Source organism: Ornithorhynchus anatinus, chromosome 12, assembly GCF_004115215.2.
Source record: "Ornithorhynchus anatinus isolate Pmale09 chromosome 12, mOrnAna1.pri.v4, whole genome shotgun sequence".
NCBI classification, from domain to species: domain Eukaryota; kingdom Metazoa; phylum Chordata; class Mammalia; order Monotremata; family Ornithorhynchidae; genus Ornithorhynchus; species Ornithorhynchus anatinus.
The window spans coordinates 5,186,218-5,206,615 of NC_041739.1; the positions used below are offsets into that span (position 1 = coordinate 5,186,218).

The 20,398-nt window shown below is 46.2% G+C and overlaps 1 long non-coding RNA gene across 1 annotated transcript; it reads right to left on the bottom strand.

The window, feature by feature from the left end:
- Positions 1-706: 706 nt before the first annotated feature.
- Positions 707-4,919, bottom strand: LOC114815603. Its single transcript, XR_003763402.1, has 3 exons — positions 4,733-4,919; positions 4,530-4,639; positions 707-916 (listed from the first exon to the last, which is right to left on the bottom strand). It is a non-coding gene; the product is annotated as an uncharacterized LOC114815603 (long non-coding RNA).
- Between the last annotated feature and the right edge of the window lie 15,479 nt (positions 4,920-20,398).

Below are 20,398 nucleotides of genomic sequence, written 5' to 3' on the forward strand. Positions count from 1 at the left end.
TAAATGAGGCACAGAGAAGTTAAGTGACTTGCCCACGGCCACACAGCTGACAAGTGGTAGAGCCGGGAGTCGAACCCATGACCTCCGACTCCGAAGCCCAGGCTCTTTCCACTGAGCCACACTACTTCCCCAGCTGCTTTTTACTGGGGGTGGGGGAAGTGGTTTCGTGACTGAGATAGGAGGATCACCGATCCCCGAGCATGAAAGCTATGCTCAGCTCAGAAACAGCTACGCTGGATGGGGTACGTGAAGAGAATGAGCAGCGAGAGGCTACCCAAACAACTGTCGTTATGGAGAGTTGAGGTGAAGAAACAGGAAGCCGGGAGGGGGGAGGAAACAGCAACAGGCTACCCAAACAACTGTCCTATGGCGAGCTGAAGTGGAGAAACGAGAAGCCAGGAGAGCAGGGGAAACATTTTAAGGACAAAATAAAACAAAGCCTCTCCCCTCTCAGCGTCGCACCTGGAGAGTTTCCAGTCCTCTGCCAGTCTCAGCTATGGGCAGGAGAGTCAAGCAGAGACCCACCCATTCCATCCCTAGCTTGGGCAGTGACTAGCGAGCGGCAGGTCATCGGCTACAAGGCAAAACTCCCCCGTGCCGGGCAGCAGCGGCACGGGAGAGAGTCGAGGGCGGAGACTCGAGTTTACTGTGCGGAAGGAGGCGTTGGTAAATCAGTTCTGGATTTTTACCAAGAAAACTCTCTGGATCCATACCGGAACAACTGCAGATGGAGAGCGGGGCCTTCTGTGAGAGATGTGTCCGTGGTGTCGTTTTGAGTCGGGAACGACTCGACGGCTTAAGACGAGGCAAAGCAAAGCCTCACACAATAATGCATCTCAAACTGCAAACTGGGAGCCAGTTTCTGAGGCGATAACACTGCCGTCAAGACAAGATAGGGTCTCTGCGAGCGAAAACTCTGTAGGGAGAGAGAGAGAGGTGACAAAAGAGGCCTTCTCCCTTTTATATATAACCACCACACTCTCCCCACTTTTAAATCCCTATCAAAATCATATCTCCTCCAAGAGGACTTCCTTGATTAAACCCTCATTTCCCTTCTTCCTAATCCCTTCTTCATAGTCCACGCACCCGGACCTGGATATGTGGCTATAAAGAGGGAGGATGTTCCAGTCGGTCAATCGATTAGTCAATCGGTCGTATTTATTGAGCTTTTACTGTGTGCAGAGCGCTGTACCTAGCTCCTGGGAGGGTACGATATCACAGTACGACAGACACATCCCCTGCCCTTAATGAGCCCGCCGACTAGAGGGGGAACGAAATCAGCCCATCAGAAGCAACGTCGGAGGAAAGAGAGGAATGCCGTGTAACCCATCAATTTCTTCCTAAACCACCGGGTGCCATCTCTTGGCGTCATCCCAGTCCGAAAGGTTTCATGGAGAAATCTCAGAACGGTAGCCTCCTTCCACTGAAGGTGACTCCTCTCTCTCTCCGCATGGTTGCGAGCTGAAGGATATTTTTAGTTCTTTAGAGAACTGACTTAGTGCAGTTTGGACCATTACACAGCACATTAGTTTCCCGAGCGGGAAGGCTTAACTGTAAAACAGGTTTGAGGCCTATGACGCTTTATGATTTTAATGTTAACTCCCTTTAGCTTGAAGAATCTCTTCTTTTCTGCTTCACCTCTCTTGTTCCTCCATTTCATTTCCTTTTATTTTTTGCAGTGTTTGTAATCCCATTAGATTCCAGAATTTTTTTGAGTGTGTTTAATTTCTCTTTTTTCTTTGTTTTCCCCTAGTTGGATCAAAGTCATTCTGGGCTACCCCTCTAGACTGGGAGCACTTCTCTCTAGACTGTAAGCTCCCTGTGGACAGGGAACGTATCTACTGACTCCATTATATCGTACTCTCCCAAGTGCTCAGCACAGTGCTCTGCTCACAGGAAGCACTCGGAAAATACCGTTGAGTCGCCGTGCTTCCGTCTGTAGAGTTGAAAGGGCTCTAGTAGATCTGAGATTCCCAGAGGGCAGCCAGTATGAAGGAAATGAACTTCCACTCGCCAGTCGTGGACATCCATGACATCCATGGGAAGCAGCGTGGCTCAGTGGAAAGAGCCTGGGCTTCGGAGTCAGAGGTCATGAGTTCGACTCCCGGATCTGCCGCTTGTCAGCTGTGTGACTGTGGGCAAGTCACTTCACTTCTCTGGGCCTCAGTTGCCTCATCTGTAAAATGGGGATTAACTGGGAGCCTCATGTGGGACAACCTGATGACCCTGTATCTACCCCAGCGCTTAGAACAGTGCTCTGCACCGAGTAAGCGCTTAACAAATACCAACATTATTATTATCCAGAGGGAAGAGGGAGAAATTATTCGGCTACCTAGGACTAAAGCTCTATCTGTCTTCCTCATTAACGTTTGAGCTCCTAGTGAGCAGGAAATGTCTCTGTAATAATAATAATAATAATAATAATAATCATGGTATTTGTCAAGCAGTTAACTACGTGCCATGCACTGTACTAAGCACTGTGGTGGACTGTAAGGACACATTCCCTATGCCACAGTACTAAGCACTGGGGTGGATACAAGCAGATCAGGTTGAACACAGTCCCTGTCCCACATGGGGCTCACGGTTTCAATCCCCATTTTCCAGATGAGGTAACTGAGGCCCGGAGAAGTGAAGTAACTTGCCCGAGGTCACACGGCAGAAAAATGGCGGAGCCGGGATTAGAACCCATGGCCTTCTGACTCCCAGGCCCGTGCTTTATCCACTACGCCAAGTGTTTTGGACAGTGCTCTGCACACAGTACATATTCAAGAAACACCATTACTCTACTACTGCGGCTGATTTTCTCTCAGAACCGGTTTCCTGTGCATCCTGAAACTTTTTTATGATCTTACATCTTTCGGGCTCTCCTGCATCATGGAATCCGGTTTTAATGACCGTGGGGCCATCGATAACAATGACCCCATTCTTCCTGCCGTTAGAACCTGGAGATCGAGGCTGTCAAGGCCTGTTCTTCAGAGAGCTGAACAGCAAGTTTCGCCGTCTTATGGTCAACCACGAAAGACTGTATAGCCCTCTAACAACTATTTATTCATGCATTCAGTCGTATTTATTGAGCACTGACACTGTGCAGAGCACTTTACTAAGCACTTGGAAAGTACAGTTCATTAAAAATACATTCATATTTACACTTTGTAATAAGAATAATAATAATGGCATTTGTTAAGCGCTTATTATGTGTGAAGAACTGTACTAAGCATTCATTCGTTCATTCAATCGTATTTGTTGAACGGTTACTGGTCTGTGAGTGAGAGAGCACTGTACTAAGCACTTGAAATGTGCAATTCAGCAACAGATAGAGACAATCCCTGCCCAACAACAAGCTCACATTTGTGTGGGTACGAGAAAATCAGGTTGGACACATTCCCTATCCAACCAGGACCTCACAGTCTTAATCCCCATTTTACAGATGAGCTAACTGAGGCACAGAGAAGGGAAGTGACTTGCCCGAGGGCACAGAGGCTTGATTAGAACCCAGGTTCTTCTGTCACCCAAGCCCATGCTCTATCTACTAGGCCACGCCAGTGAGAAAACTCTCAATACCTGTAAATATCTATAGACTATTTGGATACTCCTTGATGTGTGTGTGTGTGTGGGTGTGTGGGTGTGTGCGAGCATGTCTGTGTTTATGACGTCACCACCGTTAAGTACACGTTATGTTATGTACATGTGTGTTGTATTACACCTATTAAAGAGAGATTGACAGATCTATCAATGGTATTAATTGAGCGTTTCCTATGTTCAGAGCACTGTACTAAGCGTTTGGTAGACTACCCAGTGCTTGGCGCGTTGTAAGCGCTTCACAAATACCATAATGACCATTATTACAGTGCAACAGAGTTGATAGATACATTCTACCCCGAACGAGTTTACAGTCTAGAGGATGAATAGATGGCATTAGACTGATGAGGATATAATCACCATTAAAAACAAGAATAGTAATGTGTGATAGTTTCCAAGCACTTACTATGTGAAAATATCTCCACAGAGTCGCTATGAATTGGAAACGACTCGATGGCATTTGGTGATAATAATAATGTTATGTGCTAAGGATTGTGCTTAATACTGTGCTAGGCACAAGACAATCGCATCAGACACGGGCCCTGTCCCGCACATGTACATCTATCTTGTCTTATGTCGTATTTTCCGACCCATAGCGACACACACATCTCTCCCACGACGCCCCGCCTCCATCTACATCTGTTCTGGTAGTGGATCCGTAGAGTTTTCTTGGTAAAAAATCTGGAAGTGGTTTACCAGGACCTCCTTCTGCGCAGTCAACTCTAGTCTCCGCCCCTTCTATTCTCTCCCGTGCCAGCACGGGTGAGTTTTGACTTGTAGCAGATGGCCTGCCACTCGCTAGCCACTAGCCAAGCTAGGAATGGAATGGGAAGGCCGGTGTTTGACTCACCCTCCCATAGCCGAGACTGATAGAGTACTGGAAACTCTCCCGATGTGACCCTGAGAGGGGACATCTATCTAGAGAGACATATATAACTATCTAAACGCACGTGTGCTTGGCTCGTATATGTACGTCCGTAGATTTGCACTTCATATAGTTGTCTTTCGTGCTAGGAGAAAACGCCACTGATGATGCATTTCATCGCTGTGCACACGCGAGCTGAAAAAAACAATGTGGAAACCGCAATCCCCGTTGCACTGTGATTTCACCCACAGCGATCTTTGTTGCGTTGACATGTTTGTGGTAAGTTACCGTGGCAGGAGCCGTCATCGCGGGGCCTTCTTGCCTCACAGTTTCTTCAACGTTTCCGCTCAAAAGGAGCCGCGTCGGCCTCGCCTTCAGCGTGCCACGTTCCTCTAGCCGAAACCTCCGACTTGGAGTTTTCAGACAGAGACGCAGCCTGAGGCTCTGTTTCACTGTGTCCCCTCTAGACTATAAGCTCGCTGTGGGTGGGGAAGGGTCTGTTTATTGTTATATTGTCCTCTCCCCAGTGTTTACTACAGTGTTCTGCCCACAGCGGACACTTAATGAATACGGACACTTAATGAATACGATCGACTGACTGATCTACAATGCCACCTCTGTCTTCCTGGCTTTCTGTGTCTCCTCTGAAGCTCGCTTTTTCACCGCTGTTTGGGCCGCTTGCTATTTTCGTCCATCTTCTCCCGGTCCCGGAGACCCAGGGCGGTTCAATAACTCGATCAAGTATTTATTGAGCACTTACTACACTGTAGACTGTACGTTCTCGACTGTAAGCTCACTGTGGACAGGGAATATGTCTGTTCATTGTTCTATTGTCCTCTCCCAAACCCTTAGAACTCTCCTCTGCACACAGTAAGTGCTCAATAAATACGATCGAAAGAATGAATGAATCTGATTCACTGACTACTATGTACAGAGCACTGTCCTATGCGCTTGGGAGAGTACAGTACGAAAGAATTAGCGGGCACACTCCCTGCCCTTAATTAGCTTAGGATCTAGAAGGAGAGTCAGAGAGATAATGATAATAATAATATTAATAATAATAATGTTGGTATTTGTTAAGTGCTTAATACGTGCAGAGCACTGTTCTAAGCGCTGGGGTAGACACAGGGTAATCAGGTTGTCCCAAGTGAGGCTCACAGTCTTAATGCCCATTTTACAGATGAGAGAACTGAGGTACAGAGAAGTTAAGTAAGCAGCATGGCATAGTGGCTAGATGAAGGGCCTGGGTGTCAGACGGCCGTGAATTCTAATCCTAGCTCCGCCACGTGTCTATTGTGCGACCTCGGGCAAGTGGCTTCACTTCTCTGGGCCTCGGTTTCCTCGTCTGTAAAATGGGGATTGAGACCGTGAGCCCCACGTGGGACAGGGACTGTGTCCAACCCGATTATCTTGTATCTATCGACCCTATCTCTTGGTACGGTGTCTGGCATAAAGTCAGTGCTTAACAAATACCTGGATAATCAATTATCATTATCAGGTACGATTCAATCTGCTCGGACACAGTCCTTGTTCCACGGGGGCTCACGGTCTAAGGGGGAGGAAGAATGGGGAATTTAATTCCCCATTTTGTAGAGGGGGAATCCGAGTTCCAGAGAAGTGAAGAGACTTGTCCAAGGTCACACAGAAGGCAAGTGGTGGAGCTAGGATGAGAACAGAGGCCCTTCTGACTCCCAGATCCAGAGTCTCTCCACCCAGAGGGTCCCACTTAGTCGGCGTTTGAGACTGTGACTGATTTAAGTGCTCACGCTAAACATTTAGCCCAGTGGCCTCCAACGGCAATTTCTTGAAACCTATTATCACCAGAGCAAAATCTGCAGCCGACTCTCATCTCTTGATGCGACTCTGACACTTAACTCGCACGGCAGCTCTTCTTCTTTAAGAGGTCATTTTTTTAAACGGCCTCTTGTCCGTGACGTCGATTTCCTGCCAAGGTCTGTCGGAATCTCAACGGTCATTCGAGGAGATCCGTTAGGCAGCTGAGATGTTTACTGGGGTCGACGGAGTGCGGGCCACTGGAAAGCCCTCCATCAGTTTGCCCCCTCCTACCATCCCTCACCACCCTCCTACTACAGCCCAGCCCGAAGCCTTCGCTCCTCTAATGCCAACCTTCTCACTTTACCTCCGCTCTTCTATCTTACCACTGACCCCTCGCCCACATCCTACCTCTGGCCTGAAATGCCCTCCCTCCTCGTATCCAACAAACAATGACTCTCCCCGTTTTTCAAGGTTTACCAAAGGCACGCCTCCTCCAAGAGGCCTTCCCTGAATACCCTCTTTTCCTCTTTTCCCACTCCCTTCTACGTCGCCGTGACTTGCTCCCTTTATTCAGCTCCCCCTCCCAGCCCTACAGCACCTAGGTCCACATCTGTCAATTATGTATTTATCATAATGTCTGCCACCCCCTCCAGACTGTAAGCTCATTTGGGACAGGGAATGTGTCTTTTATAAGGTTATATTTTAGTCTCCCAAGCACTTAGTATAGTTCTCTGTCCACCATAAGCATTCAATAAATGTGATTGATTGACTGATCGTTCCAGAAACGTCCTGCCAGTGAGCCCCTTCCTCACTATACTAAGCACTTGGAAGACTTCAGTACTACGTAATTACCGGAAACGTCCCCTGCCCATAATGTTTAATAATAATAGTGGTATTTGTTAAGCGCTTACTATGTGCAAAGCGCTGTTCCAAGTGCTGGGGGGATACAAGGTGATCAGGTTGTCCCACATGGGACTCACAGTTTTCATCCCCATTTTACAGATGAGGTAACTGAGGCACCGAGAAGTTGAGTGACAGTCTAGAGGGGCGACAGACATGGTTATAAATAAACTCATTCATTCAACCGTATTTATGGAGTGCTTATTTTGTGCAGAGCAGTGTATTAAACGCTTGGGTGAGTACAATAAAACAATAAACAAACAAACAAACAAAATTACTTGTTTTGATGCCTGTCTCCCTTCTAGTCTGTGAGTCCATTGTGGGCAGGGATTGTCTCTATTTGTTACTGCATTATACTTTCCAAGCGCTCACTACTGTGATCTGCACACAGTAAGCGCTCAATAAATGTGATTGAATGAATGTATGAACAATAAACGGAAACATTCCCTGCCCACAGTGAGCTTCCAGTCTAGAGAGGGAGGAATATATCATTTATAAGTCCCAAGAGAAGAACGTGCGATTGTTTAGACTCTAGACTGTATTCTCCACCTCTAGACTGTAAGCTCATTGTAGGCAGGGAAGGTGTCCGTTATATCATCCTCTCCCAAGCACTTAGTACAGTGCCCTGCACACAGTAAATACTCAGTAAATACAGCTGAATAATCATTTGGCTGATTGATTGGGTGGAGTGACTGGAGCCAGGTGTCCGAGAGCCTGGGACGTCTTCTTGGGGGAGACAGAATCATCCGTGAGAAGGCTGTCCTTTAAAAAGCACGAAGGTACATAACATGAAACTGGGGGGATGAGGGGGAGGAAAGAGAAATAAATAGGTTTCTGCAGGTGGTGTCCCGACACACCTAATCCTAACCAATTTGACGCGTGAATTCCCTGGGCTGTTTTGGTCACTGACTCCTTACTTCCCGGCCAAGCTTCCTTCTCTCTCGGCATGTTTGGATCATGGATCCTCCCATCCTGGCTGCCAGCTGACTGACATTCACAGATAGAGATCCAATTAGATCAGCAGGTAGACCTGCGGGGAATGTTTAATGTTGTATTTTACTCTCCCAAGCGCTTAGTACAGTGCTCTGCACACAGTAAGCACTCAATAAATACCACTGAGTGAAGTAGAAAGAAAATTAAACATCCCTTCATGCCATCATTAAATGCTAGTACTTGAGATCCAATTAGATCAGCACTTAGACCAGCAGAGAGTGTGTCTGTTTAATGTTGTGTTGTACTCTCCCATGTGCTTAGTACAGTGCTCTGCACACAGTAAGCGCTCAATAAATTCCATTGAATGAATGAAGTGGAGAGAAAAAAAAATCACTTCATCCCATCAGTAAGTACTAGTACTAGTTATTGAATGCCTAGCTTGGGATGGGAACTGTAATAAATGACAACTGAGCACTGTACTGGGCATCTAAAAGGATATTTACGGTGTATAGAGCAATGTACTGAGCCACCAGAGTTTCCAGGGTTTTGCGCTGTCTGTTTTGGCAGGGCACTGCACTGTGCCTACTGTAAGCAAGGTACTATATTAGGCACCTATTTTTTTAAAAAAAAATTGGATTCGTTAATTGCTACTATGTGCCCATGATTGTACTAAGCCCTGGGTTAGACACAAGCTGATCAGGTTGGAAATTGTCCTTATCCTACAAGGGGCTCACAATCTTAGTTTCCATTTTGCAGCAAAGGTCACTGAGGCATAGAGAAATTTAGTGGCTTGCCCTAGGTCACACAGCAGACAGGTGGCGGAGCCGGGATTAGAAGCCGGCACCTTCCGACGCCCAGATCTGTGCTCTGTCCATTAGGCCAAGCCATTTATCTACAACAGAGCACTGTAATGAGGACCACCTATGGGGCAACTACCTATTGTGGGTAGGGCACTGTATCGAGTGTTTACTGTGAGCTGGACACTGTGCTGGATGCTAGGGAGAGTATAAAAGAAGAAAAGAGCAGTCCCAGTCCTTGGACCTTCACAAGTGCTTAATACAGTGCCCTGCAAACATTGTTTTTATTAATATTTAAGAGCTGACTATGTGCCTGTCACGGGAGAAGGCACAACCATCCTTCCCGTCTCACAAGCCCGTAACCTCGGTGTCATCCCTGACCCCGGTCCCTCATTCACCCCACACATCCAATCCGACACCGAACCCTGCCGGTCTCACCACAACATCACCAAGATCCGCCCTTTCCTCTCCACCCCAAACGCTACCAAGTTAGTACAATCCCTCATCCTCTCCCCACTGGATGACTGCATCAGCCTCCTTTCCGATCTCCCAACCTCCGGCCTCTCCCCACTTCAGTCCATACTTCGCTCCGTTGCCCGGATTATCTTTCTACAGAAACGTTCAGGACATGTCATCCCTCTCCTCAAAAATCTCCAGTGGTTGCCTATCAACCTCTATCAAACAAACACTCTTCACTCTTGGCTTCAAAGCCGTCCATCGCCTGGTCCCCTCCTACCTCACCTCCCTTCTCTCCTTCCCCATCGCAGCCCGCGCACTCCGCTCCTCTGGTGCCGCTCACCTCCTTACTGGGTCTCGTTCTCGCTTGTCCCGCCGTCGTACCCTGGCCCACGTCCTTCCTCTGGCCTGCATTGCCTTCCCTCCTCACATCCCCAAATTAGCTCTCTTTCCCCTTTCGGAGCACTCCTGAAGGCTCACCTCCTCCAAGAGGCCCACCCGGACTAAGCCCCTTTTCCTCAGCCTTTCCTCCCTTCCGCTTCACCTCGCCTTGCTCTCTTTGCTCTTCCCCCCTTCCCACCCCAAAGAATTTATGTATATACGTATACATCTATAATTCTATTTATTTATATTGATACCTGTTTACTTGTTTTGATGTCTGCCTCCCACCCTGTAGACTGTAAGCTGTTGTGGGCAGGGATTGTCTCTCTTCATTGCTGTATTTGTACTTTCCAGGTTTTCAGTACAGTGCTCTGAACACAGTAAATACGTCTGAATGAATGAATGTCAGGCACTGTACTAAGCAATGGAGTAGATACAAACTAAACAGGTTGGACACTGTCCCTGCTCCCATTTTACAGATGAGGGAAGGGAAGGGAAGTGATTTCCCCAAGGTCACGCAGCAGGTACGTGGCGGAACAGGGATTAGAACTCAGCTCCTCTGACTCCCAGGTCTATGCTCTTTCCTCTAGGCCACACAGTTTCTCTAAACACATTAAATGTTCAATAAATACCACTGATCGATTGAACACTGCTTGAAAGTGATTCCCCACTTTCTGGTTATTTCTCAAGTGGCTCAGACATCTGGTAAAGATGCTGAGAGCAGAAGTGGGTAGTGGGTAATTTGAGAGCAAATCTTATTCTCTAACGGACACTTTTCATTCAATAGTATTTACTGAGCGCTTACTATACGCAGAGCACAGTACTAAGCGCTCGGAATGGACAATTCGGCAACAGTTACAGACAATCCCTGCCCGTTGACGGGCTTACACCTTCATTCAACAGGGGTAAAAACCAGGCTGTGTGGTAGACTGTAAACTCATTCAGGGCAGAGAACGTGTCCGCCAACTCTGTGCTCTTCCCAGCTCTTAGTACAGTGCTCCGCACTCAGTAAGCGCTCAATAAATATGATCGATTGATTGATCGGTAGAGACGTAGTATGATTTCTTTAAATGGCGTTAGCCGTACTGCTCTTTCAGAGTTTAGGAGGAGTAGTGTGGCTGAGTGGATAGAACACCGGCCTGGAGTCAGAGGACGTGGGTTCTAATCTGGCCTCCACCACATGCCTGCTGTGTGAGCTTGGGCAAGTCATTTCACTTCTGAGGGCCTCAATTACGTCATCTGTACAATGGGGGTTAGGAGGGTGAGCCCTAGGTGGGACAGGGACTGTGTCCGACCTGACTAACTTGTAATAATGTTGGTATTTGTTAAGCGTTAACTATGTGCAGAGCACCGTTCTAAGCACTGGGGTAGACACAAGGGAATCAGCCATGTGGGGCTCACAGTCTTAATCCCCATTTTACAGATGAGGTCACTGAGGCACAGAGAAGTTAAGTGACTTGCCCACAGTCACACAGCTGACAAGTGGTGGTTGTGGTTGTACCTACCCCAGCACTTAGGACATTGTTTAGTACATAGCAAGCACTTGACAAGTACCATTATTATTATTATTGTTATTGGGTTTAAAAAGAAATTCTCCTGTTAAACAACATAGTTTACTAGGGGAAGGAAGCTCCCAGGGACAAAGATGGAAGCAGAAAGAGGTAGCTGATGAGGCTTTTAACCTTCATCAGCTGCTAGATCTGACTTTCCTCTAAACTCTAAGTTCCTTGTGAGCTGCAAACATTTCTGCCAACCCTATTCAACCATCCTCTCCCAAGCGTTTAGTACAGAGCTCCGCACATAGTAAGCACTCAATAAATACCACAGTTTCATTGATGAAACGGAAGTTAGATTGGAAGTCTTCTCGCAGATACTGATTAGCGTTTAGCTACAACATGGGAAGTTCAGTGGTTACCGGTTCAGAAGACATTTTCCACCTATGTTTTCCTATCAGTTTTCCTCGGAAAGAACTCGTCAGAGCTCACCCACAGCACAGTTGGGACTCATGAATGAAGATGAATTGGGCATCTAACATCCCGTTGCGATATTCCTTGCCGGTTCCTTATGAGGCAACGATAAAGAGGTTTCCAGAAGGACTACGTTACCGCCTATTGTGTCCCCCTCTCCTGCCCCCCACTTCCTCTGTAAATATTTCAAGTATCCAGAGGGGCCGGGAGAGAAAACGGAGGAACCGATCGGTTATGTTACCACCCATTGCTTCCCCTCATCGCTCTCCTCTCCTTTCAAATTCTCATACCTTCACGAGGGGGTCTTGGAGGAGACGGGGAAAATTAATCCACATTTCTATTTTCTGAAAAAGGTACATGCAAGCACCACATACAGGGCCTAAGCAAACTAACATTCCCGGGGAAGAACGCGTTCCGGGTGAGGAATGAGAAGCAGCGTGGCCTACAGGCTAGCATCCGGGCCTGGGAGTTAGAGGGCCTGGGTTCTAACCCTGGCTCTGCCACTTGTCCGCTGTGTGACCTTGGGTAAGTCACCTGACTTCTCTGTGCCTCAGTTATCTCATCTGTGGCGATTAAGACCGTGAGCCCCACGTGGGGCATGGACTTTGTCCAACCTGATCAGCTTGAATCTACCCCAGTGCTTAGAACAGTGTCTGGCACATAGTAAGGGCTTAGGAAACACCATTTCTTCCCCTCCAGAAAAACTGATCATCTTGTATCTTCACCAGCGTTTAGTACAGTGCCTGGAAATCAATCATTCATACTTACTGAGTGCTCACCCTATGCTCACCAATGCACACGGCGAGCACTGTACTAAACGCTTGGAAGAGTATAATATAAAAGAGTTGGTAGTCCAGTTGCCTGCCTACGGCAAGCTTACGTCCGAAGGGGGAGACCCTGCTTAGGCCCTGTATGTGGTGTTTGCTACTACCCTTTTCAGGAAATAGAAATGTGGATCAATTCCCCCCACCTCCTCCAAGAGCCCCTTGTGAAGATATGAGAATCTGAAAGGAGAGCGATGAGGGGAAGCAATCGGTGGTAAACCAACCGAACGGTTCCTCTCTTTTCTCTCTGGGCCCCTCTGATTGATGTCAATAATATTACATTAATATTATAGCATTAATCGAATATAAATATATGATCAAATAGATAATATAAATATTAATAAGTAAATTATGGATGCTGACATAAGTGCTGCGGGGCTGACAGGGTGGTGAATGAAGAACCCAAACCCAAACACTGTTTCTTATGTCCATTCCAAAGGATGGGGAATCCCATGCTATTTATTATAGCTTCAATAGCATACTCTTCTTTCCCCTGCAAAAGAGAAAGAGCATAGTGTTGGTAATAATTTAGAGTTTAGAGCAGTCATTTAGACTGTGGGCCCATCATTGGGCAAGGATTGTCTCTATCTGCTCCCTAAATGTACATTCAAAGCACTTAGTACAGTGCTCTGCACATAGTAAGTACTCAATAAATCCTATTGAATGAATAGTAGCAGTAATAATAATAGTATTTATTAAGCACTTACTGTGTGCAGAGCATTGTACTAAGTTCAGGAGGAGTACACAGGTCAGAATTATCCGCGAACCCCGACTATAGAGAAAGGAAAAGAGAAAGTGGAGGGAGAGAGTTAGAGGGGAAAGGATGGTGGGGGGGAGAGGAAAAGAAAAAGGAGAGGGACAAGAGAAGGAGAAAGAGGGAGAGGCCGAGAAAGAGAAAGGGGAAGGTAGAAAGAGAGGCGAGGAGAATAATAATAATGTTGGTATTTGTTAAGCGCTTACTATGTGCCGAGCACTGTTCTAAGCGCTGGGGAAGACACAGGGGAATCAGGTTGTCCCACGTGGGGCTCAGAGTCTTAATCCCCATTTTACAGATGAGGGAACTGAGGCACCGAGAAGTTCAGTGACTTGCCCAAAGTCACACAGCTGACAAGTGGCAGAGCTGGGGTTCGAACCCATGACCTCTGACTCCAAAGCCCGTGCTCTTTCCAGTGAGCCACGCTGCTGCATGCACATGTGAGTTTCAGGGAATCCACAAGATCCAATTTTGTCCAAAACTAAAAAATATCCCTTAAGTACATCCGTGCTTATTCGATAAAGGATTGCATGGAAAGGTGCACACAAGAATACCAGAAATAAATTGTGGAATTTATGAACAGATTCACCTTCTAGGTGAGAAATGTTCGGACGGCGTGAGGCCTGCTGCGGCCCCGGAGAGGAAGCGGTGATTACTAGCAGAATCGAGTGTTAAGAATGTACAATGCGCTATTTTTTTTTAGAGCAGATGGAAATGGTGCATATTAAGTGACACCCCATACTCCTTACTGTACTTTAAAGTATATGAGATTCATGATACACTTAATTTGAATTCAGTGAATGCCATCAACAGATTGTATGATGGGCTGTTTTCTCAGTGGGGAGTTAGGGTACTATAAAGAAAGTTGATAGACAAAGCATATTAAGAAGCAATCTAGTAAATGTGATTAATGTTACTAGCAAAGCAGCATTTATTCAGTAAACACTCTATAGTCCTTTTTTTTTTTTTCCATTTTCTACACATGGAGCGAAGAGGAAAATCTCCAACCACACTCTGAGAAATCATAATGAAGATAAGCGGCTACCGGGAGGTGAATTATGGGCTTCGGCAATAAATACAATCTATGATTTCTCCTGAAAACAGAATGATATATCATTCTGAAAGCATTTTTTGTCATTTTCCATAGCAACAGACTGCATCAATATGTAACCCGATTCAGGGTCTCTGCAGGTAAATTCAGATTAGAGGGGGCAAAGATTCGTTGATTCATTCATGCAGTTGGATTTCTGGAGAGCTTACCGTGTGCAGAACATTGTATTATGAGTTTGGGAGGGTACAGTACAACAATAAACAGACACGTTCCCTGCCCACGACTCGCTTACAGTGTAGAGCAGGGGAGACGGACGTTAATTTAAATAAATAAATGGACATCAGTGCTGCGAGGCTGGGAGGAGGGGAGAACAAAGGGAGCAAGTCAGGGTGACGCAGAGGGGAGTGGGAGAAGAGGAAAGGGGGGCTTAGTCAGGGAAGGCCTCTTGGAGGAGATGGGCCTTCAACAAGGCTACGAACGGAGAGGAGAGTCACGGTCTGTGGGGTTTCTCCTCCAAAGCAGAGTCTCCCCTCTTCGCTGTGTGATCCAATCTGGTGGTTGATGGGAATGGCGTCAGGTGAACACTTCTCGTAGATTCTCAGGATGCCCGGAAAATTTGACCGGAGAGAAGTCCCATGGCCCCCCACCTATCCCAGGGACCCTCCAGACACTCCCTGCCCCGTTGTTCAAACGTACAGACCTTTGCCAGGTTGTACTTCTTCTCCACACTGGGGAAGAACCCTTCCTCATGGAAGAGAGCTATTCCCACTCCCTAATTCTCCCAAGAAATAAAGGTAATAGTAATAATAATGGCATTTGTTAAGCGCTTACTACATGCCAAGCATTGTTCTAAGTGCTGAGGGGATACAAGGTAATCAGATTGTCCCACGTGGGGCTCACAGTCTTCATCCCCAGTTTACAGATGAGGTCACTGAGGCCCAGAGAAGTGAAGTGACTTGCCCAAAGCCACGCGGCTGACAAGCGGCGGAGCCGGGATTAGAACATGTGACCTCTGACTCCCGAGCCCGGGCTCTGTCTGAGATGCACACCGTGAGATGCACACTATGAGATGCACAGTGGCCTAGTGGAGAGAGCACAGGCTTGGGAGTCAGATGGTCCTTAGTTCTCATCCTGGTTCCGACACCTGTGTGCTGTGTGTGTGACTTGAGAAAGTCACTTCACTTTCTTGAGCTTCACTTAGCTCATCTGGAAAATGGGGATTAAGAGTCTGAGCCGTAGGGGGGACAGAGACTGTGTCCAACCTGATTTACTTGTATCCATCCCAGTGCTCAGTACTATGCCTGGCACATAGTAAGAGCTTAGCATATACCATTATTATTATTATTATTATTATTATTATCAATGTTAACCTTCTCGCTATGCCTCGATCTTGCCTGTCTCGCCACCGACACCTTGCTCACATCCTGCCTCTGGCCTTTTTTTATTTTTTAATGGTAAGCGCCTACTATTTGCCAGGCACTATATCCAGTGCAGGGTAGATACACAGTCATATAACTGAAGAGTGGAGAAGGTTAGTATACCTTAGAGAAGGCAAGTTTTTCAGACCTCTGATATATTACTGGCATAAATATAACCAGTCTGAAGTCATCTAAATATTTAAACGTTTAAAGATTAGATTCTATAGTGGTTATTTCGTATGTAAACTTTGACTCTTCTGGCTCAGTTCTGGCTGTTAATTTAATTTACAATTCTTCCCTCTGTTGTCCCACAGTTGGGATCCATCACTCTACGTCTGACTAGTTTGGCTCCAGGTAAATGTCTAATTCTATATAAGTCAGTCAGCCAGTCAATCGTATTTATAGAGCACTTACTGTGTGCAAAATATTGTACTAAGCACTAGGGAGAGCACATTATAGCAGTAAACAGATACTTTCCCAGCCTAAGGCGAGTTTAGAGTCTAGAGGGACTTGGGAGCATTTCCTTTAATTTTTTTTTTTTCTCTTCTTTTTTTTTTTTTTTAAGTGTTAAGCACTTACTATGTGCCAGACACTGTATTCGGTGCTGGGTGGATACAAGGTAATCAGGTTGACCACTTCCCATGTACCACAAGGAACTCACAGTCTTAATCCCCATTTTACGGATGAGGTAACTGAGAAGTTGAAGTGACCTGCCCAAGGTCCCATGGCAGACAAAGGGCGGAACTGGGATTAGAACTCACGACCTTCTGACTCCCAGGCCTGTGCTCTATCCACTTCAACTTGCTGGTTAGTCGGTGAAGCCCAGCTGTATAGAGGGATCTCGTACACCAAGGTTATCGGACGCTCCCGAGAGCTTAGAACAGGGCTCTGCATGCAGTAAGTACTAAACAAATATCACTGATAATTGAGTAATTGATTGATTGAACCATCTATTTGCATTTGGAATCGAATAATATCTCAGTGTCTCAACCAGTTAATAGTAATAATAATGATGGTATTTGTTAAGCGCTTACTATGTGCAAAGCACTGTTCTAAGTGCTGGGAAGATACAAGGTGATCAGGTGGTCCCACATGTGGCTCACAGTCTTAATCCCCATTTTACAGATGAGGGAACTGAGGCACAGAGAAGTAAAGTAACTTGCCCAAAGTCACACAGCTGAAAAGTGGTGGATTCGGGATTCGAACCCATGACCAAGCCCATGCTCTTTCCAATGAGCTACGCTGCTTCTCTGAATTAACCAGGGAGACTCAAGCAGGGCAATTGGGATTTGGCAAACAATTCTAAAAAGCAACTAATCAATCCATGGCATTTATCGAGCACTTACTTTGTGCAGAGAACTGTACTAAGCACCTGGGAGAGGACAATACCTGAAAGACACGATCCCTGCTCACAAGAAACATCTTGTCAAAAATAAACTAATTTTCTCAAAAAAAAAATCACCGGAACGCTGGGTGACCTATTAGTCTCGTCTTATGCTGTCGAGTCATCTCCTACCCAAAGCGACACCATGAACACATCTCCTCCAGAAGGCCCCACCTCCATCTGTGATCGTTCCGGTAGTGGATCCAGAGAGTTTCCTTGGTAAAAATCTGGAAGTGGTTGACCACTTCTTCCTTCTCTGCAGTAAATTTGAGTTTCTACCCTCGACTCTCTCCCCTGCCGCTGCTGCCCGGTACGGGTGAGTTTAGACTCGCCAGTGGCCAAGCTAGGAATGGAACGGACGGGCCTCTGCTTGCCTCTCCCTTCCGTAGTCGAGACTGGTAGAGGACTGGGAGCTCTCCAGGTGTCACCCTGAGTGGTCTGTCTCTTACGCACTTAACAAACACTGTAAAGAAAAAGAAAAAAAAAAACAAAACACTGAGAATCAAGGAATCGGTCAATCAACTCTTGGTAATTACTGAGCACTTACTATGGCCAGAATACTGTACTAAACCTTTGGGAGACTGCAATACAATGGAGTTGTAGACAGGTTCCCTGCCTATAATGACCTTACCGTATCCTCTCCTGTCTTCAGTGTATCTCTACTTGGTTATCCCACCAATATCTCAAACTTAACTTGCCCGAAACAGAACTCCTCATATTCCCACACCCAAACCCCGTCTCCCTCTGACTTTCTCCTCACTGCAGATGGCATCATTCATCCATCCATCCATCCATCCATCCATCCATCCATCCATCCATTCATCCATTCATCCATTAATTCATTCATCCATCCATTCATTCATTCAATAGTATTTATTGAGCGCTTACTATGTGCAGAGCACTATACTAAGCGCTTGGAATGGACAATTTTGCAACAGATAGAGACAGTCCCTGCCCATCGACGGGCTTACCGTCTAATTGGGGGAGACAGACGGACGAAAACAAGACCACTTAATGGCGATAAATAGAATCAAGGGGCAACTCTCACAAGCCTGTAATCTCAGCATTATCCAAGATTACCATCTCTCATTCAACCCACATATTCAATCTGTCACGAAATCCTGTGAGTTCAATCTTCACAGCATCACCAAACTCCATCAAGGACTGTGCTAAGTGTCGGGGTAGATACGAGAATATCAGATTGGACACAGCCCCTGTATGGGACTACATGTGTGAATTTAGCGTGAGGCCTAGAGGTTTGGGAGTAAGAGAACCTGGGTTCTAATCCTGGCTCCATCACTTGCCTGTTGCGTGACTTTGGACAAGCCCCTTGACTTCTCTGTGCTTCCGTTTTCTCATATGTAAAATGGGGATGAAATTCCAGCTGAGAACGTTCTTAAGAACCACGAAGACTTGAAGGGGAAGCATAAAGTTAAGTCCCAAACACCGGTGTTTTCAAAACCTGCCAAAATCAAGCTATCCCAGCTCATTTAATCTGCATCTGATGAACGTCTGAAGGAAAGACAATGTCACGTCTATATGACCCAGACACAAAAGCGTCAATTAGAGGAGTTTCTACCGTAAGTCAGAAGTTCCCGGCTTTTGTCGATTCGAGTCAGATAAATTCAGTATTTTAATTAGGCTGTGCAAAAGTGTGGCTAGCTCAATATCCTCACTAATAGATTATTTAAGTGATCTGTCCATTATCTCTTTAAAAGTCCCTGCTAAGGGAAAGAGAAAAATACCATAAGCATATGAGATTTTCTAGAAAGAAAATGGCAGGATGATCAGGAAAGGGAGTGTTGGAGAATTGTTTCAATTACAGATCCTGATAAAAATCACCCAAACTCCTAGAGCTGAATGGAACTTTATAATTAGTATTACTGTTGTTGTTGTTATTAAATCTGTTATTAAAAATAAGTATTTATTATTGATAGCAATGATGATATTTTTTGAGTGCCTACTATGTGCCGAGCACTCTTCTAAGCCCTGGAGTAGATACATGGGTCTCACAGTCTAAGCAGGTGGGAGAACAGTAACTGTATCCCCATTTTCCCGATGAGGAAACTGAGGCACAGGGAAGTTAAGTGAGTCACACAGCAGGCAAATGGCAGAGTGGGGATTAGAACTCATGACTCCCAGGCCCATTTTCTTTCCACGGGGATGCACCAATCAATCAATTGATCAGTCGCATTTATTGAGTGATTAGAATGTGCAGAGCACTGTAGTAAGTGCTTGGGAGAGTACAGTACCAAAGAATTAGCAGACGTAATCCCAGATCTCAGTGATCTTACAGTATAGAGGAGGTATCAATGTCTAATACATAATATAATGATGTAGAATATATAATTTAATGGTGCGTACCTAAAGTGACCTGGGATTGATAACCCGGACAGAGCTTAATCAGGGAAGTCTTCTCGGAGGAGACGTTACCTTCATTCATTCAATAGTATTTATTGAGCACTTACTATCTGCAGAGCACTGTACTAAGCGCTTGGAACGTACAAATCGGTAACAGATAGAGACAGCCCCTGCCCTTTGACGGGCTCACGGTCTAATCGGGGGAGACGGACAGACGAGAACGATGGCAATAAATAGAATCGAGGGGAAGAACAGCTCATTAAAACAATAGCAAATAAATAGCAATAGTAGCAATAATAGCAATAGCAAACCTTCATGATGTTTGGAAGGTGGGCAGAGGGGTGGTCTGGTGGAGGTGGAGGTGGAAGAGGGTCCAGCTCAGAGGGATGACCTGGGAAAGGGGTCACTGGCGAGATAGAAAAGATCATGGCGGAGAGGGTAAGTAGTTGATGCTAGAGGAGCGAAGTGTGCAGTCCGGGCTGAGGTAGATCAGTGAGGTGGAGTAGCATGGGACGAGCTGATCGAGTGCTTGCTAAACACTCGAGTGCTAAACGCTCCTCTAAGGGCTGAGGTTGGCACAAGTGAGACAGGTCAGACAGAGTCCCTATCCCACAAGGGGCTCACTGTCTAAATGATAATAATTATTATTACTGTGGCATTTGTTAAATGCTTACTATATGCCAGGCACTGTACTAAACGCTGGGGTGGATACAAGCAAAATGCAGTCCCTGTCCGGGGTGGGGCTCACAGTCTCAATCCCCATTTTCCAGATGAGGTAACTGAGGCCCAGAGAAGTGAAGTGACTTATCCAAGCGGAGCGGGTAAGTGGCAGAGCCGGGATTAGAACCCACGACCTAAGTAGGAGGGAGAACACCTCCCCTGAAATTCCATCTTTGTAGACAGCACCACCCTCCTCCCTGTCTCACAACCCCATGACCTTGACGTCATCCAT